This window comes from Bos indicus x Bos taurus, chromosome 4, assembly GCF_003369695.1.
Source record: "Bos indicus x Bos taurus breed Angus x Brahman F1 hybrid chromosome 4, Bos_hybrid_MaternalHap_v2.0, whole genome shotgun sequence".
In the NCBI taxonomy this organism is placed as follows: Eukaryota; Metazoa; Chordata; class Mammalia; order Artiodactyla; family Bovidae; genus Bos; species Bos indicus x Bos taurus.
In genome coordinates, this window is record NC_040079.1 from 43269238 (window position 1) to 43291371 (window position 22134).

Below are 22134 nucleotides of genomic sequence, written 5' to 3' on the forward strand. Positions count from 1 at the left end.
TCTCATCCCCTCCACTCCAAGCTCTGTGTTACAGAGACTAAATTCCAGGCATGAACGGCTGAGATGTCAGGCCTCCCTCTCCCTGGCCAGACCTCACTGAGGGAGCTCTACCCCAGGCTCAGTGCACTCTCACTTCAGTTCACCTGTACAGTGGAGGCTCCTGCCAGGAGAGGTGAGTGGAGAAGACCAGAAGCTGCTGCCCACACCCAATATGCTGTTCATAAAGTGAGGGTGTTACACTACTGTCCACAACCCCAGCTCCAGGAGAGTGGGTCAGAGATCTTCCCAAGGGCAGAGGCAACTTTAAGGACAGGCAGCTCTGAAGCTCTCTCCATAGGAACTGACTTGATTTAGAAGATAGTGTAGGGAAGTCCACACCTAAGGGAGCTCTCGAGAACCATGAGAATTTTGGTGGTGAGCAGTGACAAGCGACTGGCAGCTCTACATTGGAGGTGAGCGTGAAAGGGCGCTGGCAGCTCCATGAGAGCACAAGTTAAACCACAGGAAGTTGGATTTCCCACCAGAGATAAGTGGGTGCAGAGACACTTACAAGAGCCCTCGTGGGGTCAGAGAAAACCTCACAGCGTGTGCGTGCTGTGTGCTCAGTTGCTTCAGTTGTGTCCGACTCTTTGCCACCCCATGGACTGTAGTCTCCCAGGCTCCTCTGTCCATGGGATTCTCCAGGCAAGAATATCGGAGTGGGTTGCCATGCCCTCCTCCAGGAGATCTTCCTGACCCAGGGATCAAACCTCATAGACTGGCCTTAAAATCACCCCACCAAGGAGCTCAGATTTAATTGGGTTAGAATGTGGAGCATTGATGTCCCAGGTCATCGTCAACACAACGGAGCAGTCAGCTAGACACCAGTGGAGTCTGACAGCTGACAGTGATACCCACAGAGACAACAGATTCACAGAGATCAGACACAAGGACATCAAAAGCAGCCCCAGCAGAGGCTCTGTGGTCTTGGGTATGTGTGGTAAGCTGAGGGCTATGCTCTCTGAGAACGACACTTGAGCTCATGCTGACATTCCAGCCAGTCCATCCATGACCAGCATGCAAGCTTCAGTGTCTGTCTTAAATGTGTCCCTCATCCTCCAGTACCCATCACAGACGTGCCTCCATCTTACTCACGCATGCAGATCAGCCCAGGTCATGTCCCCTGGAGGGCGTTGGTGCAGACCTTGACCGGGGTGTGCTCTGTGTGGGCTTCTGCACAGTGAAGGGGTGCTGGCGCTGCAGGGGGCCACCTGGGTCCAATCCCAGCCTAGTCACTTGTGACGTGACCTTCGACAAGTATGTGGCCTCTGCACAGGTAGCTTCCTGGTCTACACAGGGCCTTGGGAGGATGGGATGAGATCATCCACACAGCTTCCCGAGCCCGGCACACAGTGGATATGGTCAGTGTTACTATGGAAAGTCTGGTCTGTGTTCTGGATGGGGGAGCCCCCGGCATGTCCCTTCACGGAGGGTGACACTGTGGGAGTGGAAGATGGTCCCGGGGATGTGTTGAGTGGGGAGCAAAGAGAGCTTAGGACAAAGCCACCCCAAGAGTTCTAACCTGAGGAAGGAGGACCCCAGGGAACAGCGAGGGAGTGAGAGAACCAGTTTCCAGAAGACATCAAGTGCTGCTGAGGGATCCAGTTCACAGAAACCAAGAAGAATCCCTGGGGTGTGGTCAGGTGGGAATCCTTGGACCCCTCCCAGAACCATCTCCTGTCTTGGAAAGCAACAGGATCAAGAATATGTCACCCACGGTGGGAAGATTTAAGTGGATTTGGTTGGGTCCTCATGGAGGGAGGGGCACTCCTGACCTCTTGATGTCCCCCCCACCCCAGACAGCAGGCTGTGACTGCACAGGGAAAGCTTTTGGGAGACTGATCCTGCTGGGTGTTGAAGATTCCAGAAAGCAGAGCCGGTGGACGACCGGTGGGCCAGTGGGCTGGGGTATTGGGTGGTCATGAAGGGTGTGGGAAGGGTGTTGAGGAGCAGGCAGGCAGCCACCAGCTCAGGACACTACAAAAATCCAATCAGAGATCTCAGAAAGGTATTAAACAGAGAGGCGGGAGACTTGGGACAAATTTGAGGGATGGAGTAAGGAGTGTTGTCAATGAAGAGGCTCCCCCCACATCCCTGTCCCCTTCGTGGCTGGTCTAGCCTCTGGCAACACAGACCCATCCTTTCCCCATGAGCAGAGTTCTGAGTGGAGTGAAGTTGGGTGTCCTGTTGTGAAGCAGGAGTTCCCGACAGGGAGGCAGAGATGGGCAGGGGGAAGGGGGCCATTGAGATGTGTGAGAAGTAGCCAGGAGGCCGGAGTTAGCCTGATAGAGGGATGGAGGACTTGAGGGGAGAGCAGTGGAGGGTGGAGGTGGACAGACCCTGTGGAGCTGGGTGGGACAAGGTGAGGATTTGGTTTTCATGCTGAGTCATTATAGCACATATAGGTGGAGCACACTAGAGGTGGAGCCAAGGTACCGAGTAGCATTGAAATGATAAAGGCATGCTCCAGTTATCATGGTTAAAATCACTCCTTCATATTTACTGTTATTTAATGAGAAGGAGTGGGACTTTCTGAATGATGCAGCTGTCTATAAGGCTTTTAAATGTAATTTTTAACCACAAGGCTTATACTATTTATACAAATTGTACATGTGATTTCTTAGAGCTTTTTAAATGGTTAAAACTTACTAATGGAGGGAAAAAAAAGTGGATGCATTTGGGACTTCCCTGGTGGGCCAGTGGTTAAGAATCCACCTGCCAGTGCAGGGGACATGGCTATGATCCCTGGTCTGGGAAGATTCTACATGTCTCAGGGCAATTAAACCTCTGCATCACAATGACTGAGCTCAGGCTATATAGCCTGCAAGCTGCAACTGCTGAGCCTGTGTGCTGCAACTGCTGAGGCCCTAGCACCTGAACCTATGCTCTGAAACAAGAGAAGCCATGTAACGAAGCTTGTGCACTGCAGGAAGAGTAGCCCCTGCTTGTCACAACCAGAGAAAGCCCATGTGTAGCAATGAAGATCCAGGACAGCCAAAAATAAATAAAGAAGCAAAATAAAAAAAGTGGATGCACTTAACTTGCAAAATTGCTGTTGTTCTGTCGTTCAGTCGTGTCCAAGTCTTGGCGACCCCATGGACTGCAGCACACCAGGCTTACCTGTACATCACCAACTCCCGGAGCTTACTCAAACTCATGTCCATAGAGTCGGTGATGCCATCCAACCATCTCATCTTCTGTTGTCCCCTTCTCCTCCTGCCTTTGATATTTCCCAGCATCAGGGTATTTTCCAAAGAGTCAGTTCTTCCCATCAGGTGGCCAAAGTATTGGACTTTCATCGTCAGCATCAGTCCTTCCAATGAATATTCAGGACTGATTTCCTTTAGGATGGACTGATTTGATCTTGTAGTCCAAGGGACTCTCAAGAGTCTTCTCCAACATCACAGTTCAAAAGCATCAATTCTTCAGTACTCAGCTTTCTCTATAGTTCAACTCTCACATTCATTGGTCTTCCCTCATAGCTCAGTTGATAAAGAATTTGCCTGCGTTGCAAGAGACCCCAGTTCAATTCCTGGGTCAGGAAAAGCCACTGGAGAAGGGATGGGCTATCCACTTCAGTATTCTTGGGCTTCTCTGGTGGCTCAGCTGGTGAAGAATCCACCTGCAATGCGGGATACCTAGGTTCGATCCCTGGGTTGGGAAGATCCCCTGGAGAAGGGAAAGGCTACCCACTCCAGTATTCTGGCCTGGAGAATTCCACAGATAGTATAATCCGTGGGGTGGCAAAGAGTCGGACATGATGGAGCGACTTTCACTTTCACTCCAATCCATACATGACTACTAGAAAAACCATAGCTTTGACTAGACGGAGCTTTGTTGCAAAGTAATGTCTCGGCTTTTGAATATGCTATCTAGGTTGGTCATAGCTTTTCTTCCAAGGAGCAAGGAGCAAGCGTCTTTTAATTTCGTGGCTGCAGTCACCATCTGCAGTGATTTTGGAGCCCCCCCAAATAAAGACTCTCACTGTTTCCATTGTTTCCCCATCTATTCGCCATGAAGTGATGGGACCCGATGCCATGATCTTTGTTTTTTGAATGTTGAGTTTTAAGCCAGCTTTTTCACTCTCCTCTTTCACCTTTATCAAGAGGTTCTTTAATTCCTCTTCATTTTCTGCCATAAGAGTGGTGTCATCTGCATATCTGAGGTTATTGATATTTCTCCCAGAAATCTTGATCCCAGCTTGTGCTTCATCTAGCCCAGCATTTTGCATGATGTACACTGCATAGACGTTAAATAAGCAGGGTGACAAAATACACAGCCTTGATGTACTCCTTTCCTGATTTGGAACCAGTCCATTGTTCCTTGTCTGGTTCTAACTGCTGCTTCTTGACCTGCATACAGGTTTCTCAGGAGGCAGGTAAGGTGGTCTGCTTTTCCCATCTCTGAGACTTTTCCACAATTAGTTGTGATCCACAGTCAAAGGCTTTAGCGTAGTCAGTGAAGCAGAAGTAGATGTTTTTCTGGAATCCTCTTGCTTTTTCTGTAGCTGTAGCCAATAGAACCAGGAGGGTGAGGAGGAAGCTGCCAGAGGAAGATGTTCCTCTGAATGGTTCCAGCGTCCATCAGGCAGTTTCCAAGAAGACGAAAGAAGCCCCCAAATGTCAGTCTTCATGTCTTTGAACCATAACTGGGTGTCAGCATCTGACAGGCTGACACTGTCCCTGAATCCTGCGGGAGCAGGGTTGTTGAGTGTGGCTGCACATGTGCCCAGGACCAAGGCTCCTCCTGAAGTGATTGATAAGGGAACCCAGGAAAGTCTCTGGTCCAGCCCTCAGTCAGCAGAGGACATAGGATGGCTGCGGGAGAGGACCTACAGAAGCTGCCAGAACTGGGTCACTGGGACTTTAGTGACTAGTCATGGCTAAGAAGGAGCGGAGGGTCAGATTGGGTCAGGACAAGGGAGGCTGGAGGTGGGGTCAGTACAAGGGAGGCTGGAGGGGAGGCCAGGTGAAACGCAGGCTTGGACTTGGGAGGCTGTGGGAGGGGGCATTTCCTGAGGAGGAAGGTGGGGGTTGGGGTCCCCCCACACTTGCTTCTCGGTGAGAACCCTTCTTGTCCGGAGGCTTGGCTCTCACTGTCATAGGGTTCTGGACAAAATTCTGATGAACTGCAGAGTTAGTGGGTCCATGTGTCTGGTGCCTGGTGTTACCAGGAGGGACTCTGATAAAGGCTGTTCTGGCCTTGCTGTGTGCTTGGGGTGAGGGTGGGGTGGCACTGCCCCTTCCCTGCATTGGGTTTGACTAAAGGCCCTAGCAGCTTTGAGTGTGGGTGGGTTTCTCCCCATCACTCTGCTCTGCCAACTTCTGCAGTAGATTCTGTGTGGCCACCCCTCCCGCTGGACAGGCTCTCCCTCTGAGTGCGGGTGCCGGCTCCTCCCACCGTGCCCCAAGGACCATGGGGACAATCACAGGATACAGAATACTTATGCGTGGTTCCCAGAACGCAGTGGATATTCAGGAAGGACATGCTATTGTTTGTTCCTGAAAGGCCAGGTCCCATGTTCCTCCTCTGGTAGCTTTGTTGTTGGGAAACACTCTGATTTCTGGTGAAAGGAGCCACCAAGATTTCAGCCTTCGCATGGCCCCCTCCCTGTCCATGTCCCCCTGTCTTCCTTCCTGCAGGCCCAGGGGCCCGTGCTGCTTCTGTCTCCTGGGTCACCCATTTTTTCTTCTTATGGGAATAGAACACCATCTCCCCAGCTCCCATTCCTGGTGTCCCCGAAATTCGTCCTGTGAATTGAAGAATTCACTGTTAGGAAACAGGCAAAGAAGGGAGAAGAAAGGAGAAATACAGGGTTCAGAATCTCCCAAAATGTTTTCACTTTTGTCCTGGTTCCTGGACCCCTTTCTGAGGTCATTCTGCTTGCAGGCGAGGCTCTCCTGAGTGAAGAGGAGCTAGGATGGGGGGCTAGGATGGGGTTGCAGCCCTGAAGATGGGGGGCTGGGATGGGGGCCTGTCCTGAGGGATGAGGGGCTGTGATGGGGGGCTGTCCTGAGTGATGAGAAAGAATGTGACCATTATTTAAAAAAATTTTTTTCTGTCTGCCTCTATACATCCTTTTGTTTTGTTGTTTGTTGTTTTAGGCTCTCAGTCGTGTCTGACTCTTTGTGACCCCCCAGGGACTGTGGCCCACCAAGCCCCTCTGTCCATGGGTTTTCCCAGGCAAGAATACTGGAGTGGGTTGCCATTTCCTCCTCCAGGAGATCTTCCTAACCCGGTGTGGAGGACTCCAATTCCGCAATGATTAGGCCACTTGAAGTTGTTCCCCAGCTCAATGACGTTTTGTTTTTTTCTTTAAAAAAGTTAATTAATTAATGAATCTGGCTGTGCCGGGTCTTTGTTGCTGAGGGGCCTTTTCTCTAGTTGCAGGGAGCAGGGGCTGCTCTCCAGCCGCAGTGCGTGGGCTTCTCCTCGCAGTGGCGTCTCCTGTGGAACACAGGCTCTAGAGCATTTGGGCTTCAGTAGTTGCAGCACACAAGCTCAGCAGATGACTGTTACACACAGGAAAAGATATTCAACCTCACCATAATAAGAAATACACAATTTAAGATATATGATGATATCATCATTCTTCACTGATAAGGTTGGCAAACATCTAAAATTGCTAATACACTGTGTGTGGGAGGATTGGAGGAAACAGTTCTCGCCTATGTTGCTGGTGGGGATGTAGATTGGTATAGTCACTGTAGAGGGCACTTCGGCCATATCTGTCAATCAGAACTAGAAATACGTATACTTTTTGTCCACAGTTTCACCTCAACAAATTCATCTTCCTGACCTACTTACATGTATATGTATGTGCATATGTGTATGCATACACATTCACTACATTCACTAGAGCAGAAGTTTGGGAGCAACTTGAATGTTCAGGAGCAGAACACTAGTTAATTGCAAGGTGGTACATTTGATGTGTGTGGAGCTTCGTGTGAGTTTCATGGTGTGTTGTCAGCTTCAGGGCATTATGCATTTCACGGCTCCTAGTGGACCCAGTCCAGGGATGGACATGAGAAGGAGAGACTGACTTTTCATTTTATACTTTTTTGGTCATCTTTAAATATTGAACATGTGCATGTATTATCAATGATAAAAAGAATATTTAAAATGTGTTGCTGAATCTTGTTGAATTCCTCTTTATTAACCTGACCTCACTGCTACATCTATCCAATCTCCAGGCCTTATTGATTCTACTATCTAAAGTTTTCTCAAATCTGTTTCCATTTCTATCCATTCCCTTTCCCATTTCTGCCTCTCTCTCTCCTGCAAGGAGAGATACTGGACGGAATGAAGCACAAGCTGGAATCAATATTTCTGGGAGAAATAGCAATAACCTCAGATATGCAGATGACATCCCCCTTATGGCAGAAAGTGAAGAGGAGCTAAAGAGCCTCTTGATAAAAGTGAAAGAGGAGAGTGAAAAAGCTGGCTTAAAACTCAACATTCAGAAAAGTAAGATCATGGCATCCAGTCCCATCACTTCATGGCAGATAGATGGGGAAACAATGGAAACAGTGAGAGACTTTATTTTGGGGGGTTCCAAAATCGCTGCAGATGGTTACCATGAAATAAAAGACACTTGCTCCTTGCTCCTTGGAAGAAAAGCTATGACCAACCTAGATAGCATATTAAAAAGTAGAGACATTACTTTGCAACAAAGGTCCGTCTAGTCGAAGCTATGGTTTTTCTAGAAGTCATGTATGGATTGGAATGAAAGTGAAAGTCACTCAGTCATGTCCGACTCTTTGCCATCCCACGGATAATACGTCTATGGAATTCTCCAGGCCAGAATACTGGAGTGGGTAGCTTTTCCCTTCTCCAGGGGATCTTCCCAACCCAGGGATGGAACCTAGGTATTCCACATTGCGGGTAGATTCTTTACTAGCTGAGCCATCAGAGAAGCCCAAGAATACTGGAATGGGTGGCCCATCCCTTCTCCAGTGGCTCTTCCTGACTCAGGAATTGAACTGGGGTCTCTTGCAATGCAAGCAGATTCTTTACCAACTGATCTATGAGAGAAGACCAATGGATGTGAGAGTTGGACTATAGAGAAAGCTGAGTACTGAAGAATTGATGCTTTTGAACTGTGGTGTTGGAGAAGACTCTTGAGAGTCCCTTGGACTGCACGGAGATCAAATTAGTCCATCCTAAAGGAAATCAGTCCTGAATATTCATTGGAAGGACTGATGCTGAAGATGAAAGCCCAATACTTTGGTCACCTGATGGGAAGAACTGACTCTTTGGAAAAGACCCCGATGGTGGGAAATATTGAAGGCAGGAGGAGAAGGGGACAACAGAAGATGAGATTGTTGGATGGCATCACTGACTCTATGGACATGAGTTTGAGTAAGCTCTGGGAGTTGGTGATGTACAGGTAAGCCTGGTGTGCTGCAGTCCATGGGGTCGCCAAGACTTGGACACGACTGAGCGACTGAACTGAACTGAACTCCTGCAAAGTGCAATTTAAGGGCCTCACGTCCAGGTGGCGCTAGTGGTAAAGAACCTGCCTGCCAATGCAGGAGACAGAAGAGAAGTGGGTTGAGAAGATCCCTTGGAGGAGGGGATAGCAACCCACGCCAGTATTCTTGCTTGGAGAATCCCTATGGACAGAGAGGCCTGGTGGGCTATAGTCTATAGGGTCACAAAGAGTCAGACACGACTGAAGCAACTTAGCATGCACACATTGTCTGTGGAGTCTCCCTGACCTTCTTCCCCTGGTATGAGCTCAGTTCTAGATATAGTAGGTTTGGAGTGCTTGGGGTACACATCTGAAACTGGAGCTCAGGAGAGATTTAGATCAAAGACACAGATTTGGGAGTCTAGGTACATTTGTTGTTGTGTTCTTGGGCACGTGAGTTGACTGGTGGTTACCAACCAGAAATGCTAGGGTTTTCATCTAGTACTGAGAATTGGGAATTGCTGTTTCCGGGATGGAATCTGGTTGTCAGGGGTAGTTTCTCCTAGGCCTCCAATTTGATATGGGGCTTCTGAATAGCTACAAGAGCTGTAAAACATAGTGAACTGCATCTAGCAGGATTTCCTCTGCCTGCCCAGGAGACTGCACAGTGTGTGTTTTCCCACAGTTTGGATGCCATCTAGAAGCCCCTCCCATGCCCACAGTGCAGGGCTCAGCAGAGAGAAGGCGTTTCCCTCCATTGTCTCCTGGGACACCCCAGAGAGCTTCCAGTTGAGCAGCACGTCCATTCACGACACAGCTGCTGCGTGATGTCCCTGAGCTCAGCATGGGAGCCAGCCTGGTGGGAAGCATGGGTGACAGGTCTGACCCCAGTGCCTATGGTTGGTACAGCAAGGCTCTGACATCACCCAGCCCGGACGTGGGAAGCAAGCCTGGCCCTGCTGAGGGCTGACTGACCTGAGAGTCAGGATGGAGCCATGTTGAGTGTGAGCTTTAAACAGGAAACAGACAGGTCTGTCCTGGAAGCCTCTTGTCCCCTTGCTGAATGGCCATAGTTTCCACCGTCCCAGAGAGGAGAAGCCCTGAACCTGAAGCAGCAGAGCTGAAGGCCATAATGAATGGGCTGGCACAGCAGAGCCACAGGCACATCCCATTCCTCTCGGGCTATATTAACACCTCCAGCCTTCAGTCTGAGTCCCTTACATCCCTCGAAGATCCGGAAGAGCCAAAATCCCCTGTTACCTGTGCGCACTGTACTGTGAATGATGGTGGTGGCTATTCAAACATCAGACTGAAAGATTGTTGCTGAGCCATGAAAGACACCGGGATTCTTGGCCTCCAGAGGCGAGGAATTCAATCTGGGGCCAGTGATGAGGCTTGATCGCTCAGAGCTTTTGTGTAATAAAGTTTTATTAAAGTAGAAAAGAGATAGAGAAAGCTTCTGTCATAGACATCAGAAGAAGGCAGAAAGAGTGCCCCCATGCTAGTCTTTAGCCAGATGTTATACAGCTACCATCAGGCTGCTAATTAGAGAAAGGGAATGTCTCAAACCTCAGAGACTGGCACCAGGCCCTTCACCCACAACATGCATTTTGAGATAACATTGGCACAAGGTGAGTCATCCTGGGTCATAAAACAATTGACATGAATCTTGATGAAAGGCAGGTTTCCAAGTAAATATATAGTTTCATTAACATAGATTAGGAGAACAACGTATGAGTAAAACATACTGGTTTGTTGAGCCCTTATTGGTTCTGAGTCTTAAGCAGAACCCACTTGAAGAAAGACAGAGTCTAAGGTACATACATTGGAGAGGCAATGGCACCCCACTCCAGTACTCTTGCCTGGAAAATCCCATGGATGGAGGAGCCTGGTAGGCTGCAGTCCGTGGCGTTGCAAAGAGTCAGACATGACTGAGCAACTTCACTTTCACTTTTCACTTTCATGCGTTGAAGGAAATGGCAGCCCACTCCAGTGTTCTTGCCTGGAGAATCCCAGGGACGGGGGAGCCTGGTGGGCTGCCGTCTATGGGGTCGCACAGAGTCGGACACGACTGAAGCGACTTAGCAGCAGCAGCAGGATACATACATAGTTCATTAACAAAGTTTAAGAAAAACATTCCCATAAAAAATGCATTGGTTAGCTCAAGGTTTGAGAAAAATTAAGTTCAGGTGGAACCAGGTGTCTTTACGGCAACACAGAATTTTTAAGAGAAACCTCCTTTTAAATTTACATCAGTTTAGTTCAGTCGCTCAGTCATGTCTGACTCTTTTGCGACCTCATGGACTGCAGCAAGCCAGGCTTCCCTGTCCATCACCAACTCCTGGTGCTTACTCAAACTTATGTCCATAGAGTTGGTGATGCCATCCAAACATCTCATCCTCTGTTGTCCCCTTTTCCCCCTGCCTTCAATCTTTCCCAGCATCAGGGTCTTTTCCATTGAGTCAGCTCTTCCCATCAGGTGGCCAAAATATTGGAGTTTCATCTTCAGCATCAGTCTTTCCAATGAATATTCAGGACTGATTTCCTTTAGGATGGACTGGTTGGATCTCCTTGCAGTCCAAGGGACTCTCAAGAGTCTTCTCCAACATCACAGTTCAAAAGCATCAATTCTTCGGCACTTAGCCTTCTTTATAGTCCAACTCTCATATCCATACAAGACTACTGGAAAAACCATAGCTTTGACTAGATGGACCTTTGTTGGCAAAGTAATGTCTTGGCTTTTTAATATGTTGTCCAGGTAGGTCATAGTTTTTCTTCCAAGGAGCAAGAGTCTTTTAATTTTATGGCTGCAGTCACCTTCTGCAGTGATTTTGGAGCCCAAAAAAATAAAGTCTCTCACCGTTTCCATTGTTTCCCCATCTATTTCCCATGAAGGGATGGGACCAGATGACATGATCTTAGTTTTCTGAATGTTGAGTTTTAAGCCAACTTTTTCACTCTCCTCTTTCACTTTCATCAAGAGGGTCTTTAGTTTTTCTTGGCTAAATTTAGTTCTTTAATTTGTATAAGGAAGGGAAAAAATCTGATACATAGTTTGTTTCCTCCTGCTGCTTGAGAGAGAGAAAAAAGGTCTGACACTTGCAGCCTATTTCCTTTGTTTGGAGGCCCCTAGCTTTCCTGCCTGTTACCCTCTCAAGACCAATGCATGTTTGTTTCCCCATCATCAGGTAGTCCTATGGGCTCTTTCCTGTTGACTTTCTTCCACTCAGATAACAGATATGACAAAAACAATCACTGCTTGACTTTGAGTTTCAAGACTGACTTGAATTTCTATTGAGGCAACAGGTCTAGAGAGCCAGGCTTCATTGTGCTTGAGATGGGACATCTAAACTCCACACCTTTCAGGCAAAGCTCAGGGTTCTGAGGACATGGTGTGATGTCAGAGGGGTGCCTGCAGCAAAGTGATGGGAAGCAGTAACTGAAGGCTTGGAGACAGGCAGGCCTGAGTGGGTTGCCCAACCTGATCACAGTCACCCCCTGTTTCTTCCTCAGTTGGGAGAGAACCCCCTGTGGGGCGTGGAAACTCATGGACAGGACTTTATATTGAAGTTAAATAGGTGGATTAACACGGTCATTTACCTAAACCGCACTAAACCCACCCAGGAGGAACAAGAGGAGGAGAATAACAGGAAACCACAGATGAGGAGAGCCAGAGGCACATTTTGGAGCTGGAAGTGGGTGGACTTTGCAAAGTGGAGGAAAGTAAGACCTAAGTGGAGTCTGGGTGGGCCAGGCTGACAGGAGACAAGTTGGGGGAGGACCTCAGGACTTGGAAGGAGCCAGGGCGCCAGCGTGGGTGGTGGGCTGGCTCTGTCTGCGGGGTGAGCAGTGAGGCCGCCACACCCTCTCCCTTCCACAGGAGACCCTGGCGACTCCAGAAGGGCTGAGGGGTTAAGGTGAGGGCCCAAGTGGGGAGGTGAGGCCCAACCACTTCCCCTACTCCTCCCTGGAATGTTCCTCATTTTCGCGGAGGTCGGACAACACCCCTAGAGGAAGCCAGGCAGTGAGGAGGCCAGAGTCGTGGATGCTGACCTCTGGGCCCCTGTCCAGTGAGGCGGTGGGGCTCATCCATCCCCAGGCCCTGCCTTTTTTGTTGGAGCCTCCCACTAGTGTTTCAATGTTTTCCTTCTAAAGAGTCACAGATGCTCCAGGGTCTGATGACTTTCCCAGAGATCCTCTGTTATATTGTGATGTATAAGAAGAAATACATGTTCTTTGTTCTGTTTGTGGCCCAGAGCTCTTCAAACCCTTGGAATTTCTTAAGAGGAGGGATTGATAAAAGTGTCTCTTGTTATGTTAATGAAATGATTTTGGAAAAGCAACCTCTGGATGGGGTTGTTTTCCAGGAGATCCAACCTTGGAACCATGTGATTAGAGGGTAGGAAATTGCAATCCTAACACCCCAACACCCCACCTACTGGAAGGGAAGAAGAGTTGGAGGCTGACTCAATCACCAATGGCCAGTGATTTAATCAATACTGCCTATGTAATGAAGCCTCCATAAAAGCCCCAAAGAATAGGGTTCCGAGGCTTCCACTTGGTGAGCACCTGGAGATTCGGAGATTCAGGGTGAGGAGAGGGTGTGGAAGCTCCGCCCCCTTTCCCCATGCCTTGCCTGCACATCTCCACTATCTGGATGGTCCTGAACTACATCCACTTGGGGGTTCCCAGGTGGTACTAGTGGTAAAGAACCTGCCTGCCAATGCAGGAGACATAAGAGATGTGGGTTCGATCCCTGGGTTGGGAAGATCCCCTGGAGGAGGGCATGGCCATCCACTCCAGTATTCTTGCCTGGAGAATCCCATGGACAGAGAAGCTTGGTGGGCTACAGTTCATAGGGTGGCAGAGTCGGACATGACTGAAGCGACTTAGCATGCACACATATTAAACTGGTGATCTAGTGAATAGATGGGTTTCCTAGGTTCTGTGAGCCACTTTAGCAAGTTAATATCAAGCCTGAGGAAGGAGTGGTTCGTGGAACCTCTAGTTTAGAGCCAGCTGGTCAAAAGCACTGGTAACAACCTGGATTTTCCAATGGCATCTAAGGGAGAGGGTCAGTCCTGTGGGATCTGACCTTATCTCCAGGTAGATGGTGTCAGAAGTGAGTGAAATTGTAGGACACCTTGTTGGTATTAGAGAATTACCTGAATGTATGTGTGGGTCCCCACCTCCAAACTTGACACTCACAGTGGCAATTGGTGATGGGAATTCCGGCTTCCAACCTGAAACACAGTGACTGGAACAAACACAGCAGCCTGAGGTACTGGGAGGGCCCTGAGACTGTGGGGAGGTGGAGGGGAACACAGATACCACCCCCACCAACCCGAGAGTTACTGCCCCAGCGAGACAGGAGGCCTTGTGTCCGCCCCACTGGATGCCTTTGAAGGCCAATTCAGAAGGCAAGAGAGACACAAAAGCAAAGCGCCCAGTGGAAGGCTGGAGAGGAATAGCTGTCCCCGTGCACTGTTCTCACCCGTGTCCCACGCACCTGTCGTGTCTCTCCTGTTCTACCTGTCGCCTCTGTCTCTGCCTCTTCTTATCTCTGTCCCTAGTATGCTGAACTGGTTAGGGAAGAAGGGGTCCCCACACGTCTTCAGTAGACTCTTGCTTCTTTCATTGGCAATCACTCTATTGGCGTGGGCATCTGAAAAGAGTGAATACATATGTTTTCCAGGCAGCAGGTTGAGGTAGACAAAGCAGTGGGGACTGCATGTTGGGTCAGCCAACAACCTGGTACATTGACTTGGTTATTCTCTTCCTGAGGATGCCAGGGTTGTCTGCAACCAATACCTTGCTGCCGCCCTTCATCTGGCGATGGACATCCTCCATAGACCCTTTCTTGGAGCCTTGTGAGGGTCTCTCTGGAAGGTCTGCTCTGCAGCAGAGTTCCTGGTTGTGGGCATGCACTTGCTTCACCTTCTGAGTGCTGCATACTGCTTTCTGAGATGGCCGAATTCAGTTTATTCTCCTCCTGGTGGAGGAGGAGGATTCCCATTTCTTTACATCTTAGCCAGCACTTGGTATCATACCACTTCTAACTTTTGTGTATGATTCTATTGGGTACAAACTGGCCTCTCCTTTTAAAAGCCGTGCTTTATCCTATTACCAGTGATGTCCCACTGGTGTCCCATAGACTCATTAGACAATTGGGCTCTCTTTCCCATGATTCCTGTTCATCCCCGTCTATCTGTTGGAGTTTCTGACTTTGCATCATTCATTCCGGGAATTCCTTACAGTCCAGATTTCACTCTGTCAGCTTGAGATGTGGTTTCACCCATTAATTTGAAGATGGTGTTCATCACTGGACAGAGTCCTTCATATGGATGCCATTAAATCCATCCCTTCTTCACTTTGTGGCTATGCTTTTATTTAAGAAGACTTTATTTATTATTTTCATTTTATTTAAGGAGACTTTCCACATCCCTAGTGATGAAGATGCTCTTCCCATGGTTTTATAACTATACCTTTCCAAGTGAGGTCTTTAATATGCATGGTGTCCACATTTGTAAATGTTGTGATGTGGGGTCTGGCTTTGTGTATCTCCATGTCAGGAACAAGGATCAAAACCTCCCACAAAACTGTCCTTTCTCCTCTGCTTTCTGGTGTTGCTCCCTCCCATATTGAACTCCTCACTTATTTAACTTATATGCAGAGTACATCATGAGAAACGCTGGGCTGGAAGAAGCACAAGCTGGAATCAAGATTGCTGGGAGAAATAGTAATAACCTCAGGTATGCAGATGACACCACCCTTATGGCAGAAAGTGAAGAGGAACTAAAAACCCTCTTGATGAAAGTGAAAGTGGAGAGTGAAAACGTTGACTTAAAGCTCAACATACAGAAAACTAAGATCATGGTATCTGGTCCCATCACTTCATGGGAAATAGATGGGGAAACAGTGGAAACAGTGTCAGACTTTATTTTTTGGGGCTCCAAAATCACTGCAGATGGTGATTGCAGCCATGAAATTAAAAGATGCTTACTCCTTGGAAGGAAAGTTATGACCAACCTAGATAGCATATTCAAAAGCAGAGACATTACTTTGCCAACAAAGGTCCATCTAGTCAAGGCTATGGTTTTCCCAGTGGTCATGTATGGATGTGAGAGTTGGACTGGGAAGAAAGCTGAGCATTGAAGAATTGATGCTTTTGAACTGTGGTGTTGGAGAAGACTCTTGAGAGTCCCTTGGACTGCAAGGAGATCCAACCAGTCCATTCTGAAGGAGATCAGCCCTGGGATTTCTTTGGAAGGAATGATGCTAAAGCTGAAGCTCCAGTACTTTGGCCACTTCCTGCGAAGAGTTGACTCATTGGAAAAGACTCTGATGCTGGGAGGGATTGGGGGCCAGAGGAGAAGGGGACGACAGAAGATGAGATGGCTGGATGGCATCACCGACTCAATGGACACGAGTTTGAGTAAACTCCTGGAGTTGGTGATAGATAGGGAGGCCTGGCGTGCTATGATTCATGGGGTCACAGAGTTGGACACGACTGAGCGACTGAACTGAACTGAACTGAACAGGGGCTTTTGTCTGTTTTGGAGCAGGATCAGCTTGTCTTTGAGATGGGTTATCAGGAAGAGCTCTGATTGGGTCATTCTTGTGGATTTCCTGGCCCAACACATGCACAGGGAAAGCTGTTAGTCTAGGGAAAGGAAAAAAGGAGGGAGAAGACGCCAGCTAGAATCCATTTTGACTGAGAGATGCATGCTCACATCAGGACCAAATATGGAGCTGACTGGCCAGAGACCAACCCAGAAAATGCCCCAGATAGGCAACCTAAGCTACCCCTATTGGGTGCAACTCAGTCTGAGCTCATCTCTGTGCTTTTTCACATGTATTTTGTTTTTTCACATGTACTTTGCTTCTAATAAACACTTTTATCTTTTTCACAATGTTAGTTTCTTCGCTGAATTTTTTCTTCAGTGAAGACAAGAACCAAGGTCCTTCTTCCAGCTTTTCACCTCTGAAATTAGTCTGAGTGCCTGGGAGAGCAAATATCCCTCTATTCTTTTTCCAAAGGGCTCAGAGCTGTCTGCAGATCTTTTCTGTCCTATATGAATTCTAGAATGTGCTTGTTTGCGTTCTTCCAGCTGGAGTTTTGAATGGAATGGCATTGAATTTGTAGTCTATACAACTGCAACTTTACACATACTTGTGTTAACAGTCTGACTGCTTCTTACCTTCTGCATGGAGCCCAGGGTTGGGGCAGTGGTACAGCTGCCTCTGATGTCTGTGACTACAGCACTCAGCATGTGGGCTGCAGAAGGAGCCCACCAGTGCCTTGTTGGGTGAATCTGTGTTAAATAATGATGCCTGTGAAAGCGCTTTGCAAACCTGGAGGCAGCATGCAGAGGGGTGCAAACCATGGGTCAGTGCAACACAGGGCTCAGTTCTGTTTATCCCTTCCTGGGTGTGTGGTCTCAGGCAGGTAAGGGCTGGCTTCCTCACCTGCTTCATGAGAGATACCTGCAGTCCAGGGTCACTTAGGAAACACCACGTATGCATCAGCTATTAGCATTATTATTGAAGCTGATGTGAAGGTAAAATGATACTAATTCTATTTTAAAAATCCATCTCCTGATGGCTAATGTGAATCTGCTGGCAGGTTGCTTTGGCACACTTGATGTGTTTTCCATCTGTCTTAGTCAGCTCGGTTGCCATAACAACATACTACAGACTGGCGGCTCAAACCGCATTGATTTCTCACAGTCTGGAGGCTGGAAATCCGAGATCAGTAGGGCTGTGTTCTGGTGAGGGGCCTCTTCCTGGCCTGTCGATGGTTGCCTTCCTGCTGTGTTCACACATGTCAGAGAAACAGAGAGAGAGAAAGAGCAAGAGACAGCCCTGGGGTCTTCCTTTTTAAGGCCACCAGTCCTATGAGATTTAATGCCCCATCCTTATGACCTCATTTAACCTTAATCATTTTCCTAAAAGCCCCACGTCTTTTTTCTAAAAGCCACACTGGGGATATAGCTTCATCACATGAATTTTGGGAGACACAATCCAGTCCATTGCACTGTCCTACGGTACAGGATACAGAGGTAGAAAGGTTTCCCTGTCTGTTTGGCTGAGACCCCAGGACCTCAGGGGCCCACTGACTCCCTTTGTGGATGGAGGTGACCGGCTGGGACTTACCTCTGAGGTAAAGCAAGGGGCAGCTGACCAGAGGGGCTCAGGGCGGTGGGGCCGCCATCCAGAGCCCTCAGGGCTGTGTTCTTAGCCCCAGTCATAAGCAGGGGATGGAGGCACAGAGTGCTCTGGGGCCCGGGGCAGAGGCTGTGTCGCATAAACTCTGTGCGCTGCCCTCAGAGAGGTCCCTGCCCCGCTCTTGTTCTCCAAGGCCAGTGAGGACCCTCCTTTGTCTTCTGCTTGCCGCAGCACAGCTGTGCCCCTTGACTCCCCCTGCTTTCCATCTTGGGGTCCTCCATGCTTTTGGGGGTGCCCCTTGAGCAGGGAGGGGCCTGTGCCAGGGCGGTCAAGTGTTTGCCCACTTCTAGCCCTTGGGCCAATGCCTTCCACTTTCACGTGGAAAGTACTGGAGCAGTGACCTGGGGGGGTGGTGTCTGGGGAGGTGACAGCGGCTAGGTGATGGGCAGTAGGAAGACATAGGCCTGTGCTCTAAAACAGCTCTCCCGAGAGTGCAGAGGCTATCTCACCCTGAGTCTGTCAGGGCAGCAGAATCTGGCCAGGGTCCTGGGAAACTTGGGAGAGGGGAGCTCTTGAAATAGCCCAGGCCAGTGGTTTCCAGAGGTGCTGGGATGCTGGATCTGCGGGGGACAGGTTACATGAGGCCCAGAAGCAGGATGGTCTTCAGGCTGCTGGTGGGTCAGAGGTCCAGTGAGTCCTAGAGAAGGGCCTGTGCGGACGGAGGATCCCCAGCTGTGACCATGGCACACAAGCATGACCATCTTGCTTTCTTTCTGTCTATAGACCTACCCCATCTGTGCAAGTTAGTATATGCGCACACATGTACTTTATGTGCGTCTTATGCTCCTTTATGTACACGTGTGTACCAGGACACCAGGGTGCAACTGGACTATTGTAACTGAAAGTGGGGGCCAGCTGATCGCCACTCAAAACCCAATAAAGAGGCAAGGTCGGTGGTAAGGAAAGTTTGCTTTGTTTTGGATGCTGACAACTGGGGGTCCGTGGATGGACTCCTGTCCAAAGGCTGACTTCCCACCTCTGACAATCAGTAGGCATGAGCTTTTATAATAAAACAGAGAGGGGGACTACATGTAGAGACAACAAATCAGCTCTGACAGTCACCTTGAAATTGGTCACGCAGTGGTCTGACCAGCGTCATCTCTATTGTTTTAAGTACAATTAATCTCTAGTTCCAGGGTTGACTTGTTCTCATTTCCCTGAGGCCAATTCTTGGAATTGCTGCAGCTTATGTCATGGCTACAGCCTGGTCCTCAAGCAGTTAACTTCTTGCGTGCGGTGGAGGTTTCACTGTCTGTAAGACAGCTCGTGGGTATCCTCAGAGTATTACCTGCCCTTGAAGAGGAGCTAAGGGTCCTTGACTTTGCTTAATGACTCAACTATTATTAAATGGTCTCCTTTGACTGTTTCCTTTGTTTCTGCATTTTCTTACATTTCTGATTAAACTTATTCTTTGGCTTAAGTTTTTTTCACAGACAAAAGGCAGACAGAGGACATGGGGGTGGGGCAAGGACCATAGTGTCCTGCTCCATTTCACTATTGCTGGGTAAAGAGATCATGAAGCGACAAGAGTAGAAACACTGGAGCTTGAACAAAAGCTGGCAGACCTAGACAAAGGGAGGAGCCGTTAGACCTCCCAGATGTGCAATGAGGCCGCTTGGCTGTGAGCCTGGGTAATCCTTCAAGGAAAGGTAAGGCCAACCTCGGGCTGGCCCCCCTCCCACTGCAGGCCTGGGTGCACTCACCGGGGAGGGCTGCTTCCTCCTCCCTGCCAGCAGGTGGGTGGCCACCGCCCAGTGCCTCAGGGGCAAGCCTGCCCCCAGGGCAAAAAGGCAACACAGCTGCCAGGGGAGCCCGGGAGGCCATTTCTTCCCTTCGCACCCAGGATCAAACTCACTTTATACTCAGGGTCACACCCCCACACCCAGGGTCTCACAGAACACCCAGGATCATATCCACATACTTTAAGGTCACACTCACGCTAGGCGGTCCCATTCCCTCACTGGCCTGCTTTGGTTTCTCCTGGGTTAGGGCCTAGGCAGGCTTCCCTGGTAGCTCAGCTGATAAAGAATCCACCTGCAATGCAGGAGACTCCAGTTTGATTCCTGGGTCGGGAAGATCCCCTGAAGAAGGGATAGGCTACCCACACCAGTATTCTTACTTGCAAAATTCCATGGACAGATGAGCCTGATGGACTGCAGTCCATGGGTTTGCACAGAGTTGGACACAACTGAGCGACTAAACACAGCACAGCACAGGGGCAAGGTTTTGGCCTTTCTGGGCACTGCAGGAAGGTTGTGGCATGGGGGCTGCCCGTGTGCTGCCAAGAGAAGTTTCGGTTCCTGGGAAATTACCCTGTGTTTCCCTCCCTCTCTTTGGCCTTGGGAAGTCCCCCTGGGGCTGCAGAATGGGCATCACTTGACACCAAAGCCCTGAGTCACCCTGGGTGCCCCCTCCTCCCTTCCTGGCCTCGCTCCCCAACACCACAGCCAACCTCTGAGCTCTTCTGGAGGCCCAGACTGGGATTCTTCTTAAACCAGGCTGGTTCCAGCTGGTACAAGGCTTCTTGGTGGGATGGGGGTAGGGGTTGTTGGGAAAGTTCGGAAAGAGAGGCAGTGATGGCCACTCTGGCATTTGTCCAGCACTCTCCAGGTGTGCAAGGACACACACCCCCTTGGCAGCCCCTCTTGCTTGCTGTAGACTCCCTGGGGAAGTGGAGGGGGCATGGTTCCCCTGGACAGTGGTATGCCAGCCAGTCCTACCCCACCCATTTCCTGTGATCTGGTTGTGTTGTGCTCAGTCATGTCTGACTCTTTTGCAACCCCATGGATTGTAGCCCGCCAGGTTCCACTGTCCATGGGACTTCCCAGGCAAGCATTATGAAGTCATTTGCCATTTCCTTCTTCAGGGGATCTTCCCTACACAGGACTGAACCTGTGTCTCCTGTGTTGCAAGAGGATTCTTTACCATCTGAGCCACCAGGGAAGCCCCACTTCCTGTGAGGGGAGAGCAAAGGCAGCTAGGTGGGGCTGGGCACTGAAATCCAGGCGGTTTTTCCGGGGCAGGCTTGAGGGTCCTACAGGCTGCCTAATCCTCAACTTGGAGGACTGGACAGTCCTTTAATGCTCAGAAACCTCCCACCCCTCAGGTGAGCACCCAAAAGCCCTGAAGAAGACATATCCTGTCCCCTCCCCCGCCCCAGCATCCCTCCCAAAGTCGCCTAACTGTAGACCTGACATCTGGGAACACTGCAGGGAGCATGGTGTCAATGCTTTTCCTCTTCTGGGTGAACTGAGAGCTTGGCAGCTGCACTTGGCCTCTGCTGAGTGACAGGTAGTTGATGTTCCCACACAAATTGCATATAATTTTAGCTCAAAGCAGAGCCACTAAGTTTTCTAGCTGTCTGGTGTGGGTTTATTGAGAGCTGAGGCACAGGGCCCTGAGGTTTTGAAGGGGTGGATGGAAGCGTGTGGACTGGCCAGGCTGGGCCCTCTGGTCTGCAGGGCACTGGCTTTTACAGGGGTGTCCTGAGCCTCGTCCTTCCCCATACTGGGTCCCCTCCACACCCTCAGGAAGCCTCCTGCCCTGTTTCGTCAGGATTCTGGCAGACTGTGTAAAATCCCACCTTGCAGTTTACCTGGGTTCAACCTCAGCATCTTAATTCAGAGACTGGCTGGGGATGCTAGATGTGAGGGGCTCTCCCACAGCTGAGGCCCCTCCTCAGCGGCCTGCCTGTCCCCGGGGCTCTGTGGAAAGGTCTTGGGCCAGCCCTGTCCTGAGAGAGAGCAGAGCCCCTGGCCTGGCACCCTCCAGGTGTGCCCCTCACATCTCTGAAGACATGGAGGCCTTGCAGCGACGTGACCACCACTTACCCCCTCAGGAGGCTGGATTTCCAGGTCACCATGGAGGTGACCTCTGCAGACTTTGGCCACAACCAGCCTTCAATGCATGTTGGAAGAACTGGCTGGTGGGCATTTGGCTTTTTTAAAAGTTAGACATTGAATATCATTATCCCATTTGTATTTCAACCACTGCCTTTGTTGCTGCGGGCCTGTCTTCCTCACTGCGCTCCTGGTCCTCGGGTGGCGGATGTGCCCGCCCTGGGGCTGAGCTCTTCCTGGACCATCTGCTCTGGCTGACGGAGGGTGAGGATGCAGAGCCTGGGCTCTGAGTCAGTTCTGCCTGGGATATGGGATCAGCTTCCCATCTAAAAGTATGGGAAAACCCGTGCACTCATCCACAGCCAGCAGGCAAACATTTCTCGGGTCTGCTCGGTACCAGCAACACTGTGAGATTGGTATGGGGTCTTTATTCTGGCCTCATGGCTAAACCCCAGGTGCAGGCTGAGAACCTGTTTTGCGGACATGACAGGACAAGCTCCATTAGGGACAGAAGGGACTGCTGCCATCTCAGAGCCTCACACCCCAACGATCCTCACTCTTGATTTCTGTGCAGTAGACTATATGTGGCCCCAGGCAGTCATGGTGCCCTTGGAC